Here is a 1,643-nt window from a genome sequence, read left to right as displayed (position 1 = left end):
AAGTGCATGTTTACAGTAATTGAAGTAAACTTTAAAGGTTTGGGGAAGAACTATATAAGTGTTGCTTTAAAAAAAAGTGCACTTTAGATATCCAAGTTCTTCAAACTTCATTCTGAAGTGCATGTTCTCAGGCAATCATATCTCAAGCATCAAATATTTTACCTGAGGTTTTTTTTTTACTTGCCATGAACTCTGTAGTAATTAACTACCAGAGCGGTAGGTTATATATGCACAGCAGATGGCAAAGTCCATCTTTGAAAGCTTGTAGTCTGAGTCAAAATAATAGTGTAGATAAGGTAAATGCGAAGGACTGGAGCATAAAGTTGATTATTAGGAAAATATTGGGGTAATGTGATTATGCACACTACTTTGCCTTTCCAAGGAGGAACGTGTGAAAGGTTTAGTAATGCACAATTCCTTTTGTTGTCTTGTCTTGTGCTTACACTAGTGTTTGTATGTGGTTTTATAATAGTCATTGTTCACTGCATGTGGACTTCTTTAATTAGTCACCTATTCTATAATTATTCACCATTCATTTCTTTAAATATTCACCTAGAGATAAAAAATAGGCAAAAACTTGTTGGTAGTTAGTGGTAGTATCTAGTAGGTAGTGCTTTCTGTGTTGCTGCTTTTTAAGATAGATCTGCAAAGTCAGTTTTAACCTTATTAGTGACTGATGCAGAAACATTTTTTTATGGTAGTATTGCTATGTACTGATGAGTCATATGCGCCTCCTCTAATTCAGATTTATGCTTCTGAAACTGCATGGTTTTTATTCAGTGTTTCAGTGAAAGAATCTTGTCATAATCTAGTTCAACAGAAAGTTAATTATGTTAACATTTCATTCTCATATTGTCACTCACAACAAGCTATGTAGCAAGCTGATCAGAAGTATATAATTTTCTCTGCTTTTATAGAATAGAAAATCATCACAGAAAATGAGTCAGACATTTTCTTTAGGGGTGAATCACAGAACTGAGCATTGAACAGGTTTGTTTGGTCCACCAATCCTGCAGCACTCTTGTTTAAGGTTGGTTATATAGAAATGTTTAGTGTTTGTTTTTAGCCAGCAGTCCTGAAGTACCTTAATCAACTTTTAAAGAAAAAAAAAACACTCTGTGGAAAATATTGTGATAAAATTATTGAAGTGATTATGATTGCTTTCCCAACAGTTAGAGCCAAAACATTTCTGTTTGCTCAACTGAGAGATGACGGGGGTATTTACCAGAGCTTTATGACTTCTTTCCTGTGAAATGCATCTTTTGGGTATACAGGGTAAGCCAGAGGCTTTCTTCCTATTAAGCAAAGTTCAGTGATGGACATGCATCAAAGAGCCTCGATACTGATTGCGATTTACAATTAAAGTACTTTTATCTGCTGGTGAACATTCCAGAGACCCAAGATACAAGAGTATTGTGTCTTTAAAGGTATGAGAGATTCCACTTATAAAAACTGGGGGGAAGCCGTAGTCAATAGTGCAGTCACATTTAAACAACACAGAATGTCTGGTTTGCAAAAGAAGTCCAGATTTCTCTGTAACTGACTATTTCATTGATATTCAAAAAGTATCCCTTTTTATCTTTGGACAGGTTATGTTCTAGAAGGTCTTTAGTCAGAAGCCTGTATCAGGAGGAGGTTCAGCA

Source organism: Egretta garzetta, unplaced genomic scaffold, assembly GCF_000687185.1.
Source record: "Egretta garzetta isolate BGI_Z169 unplaced genomic scaffold, ASM68718v1 scaffold197, whole genome shotgun sequence".
In the NCBI taxonomy this organism is placed as follows: domain Eukaryota; kingdom Metazoa; phylum Chordata; class Aves; order Pelecaniformes; family Ardeidae; genus Egretta; species Egretta garzetta.
This window is presented reverse-complemented; position numbering follows the sequence as displayed.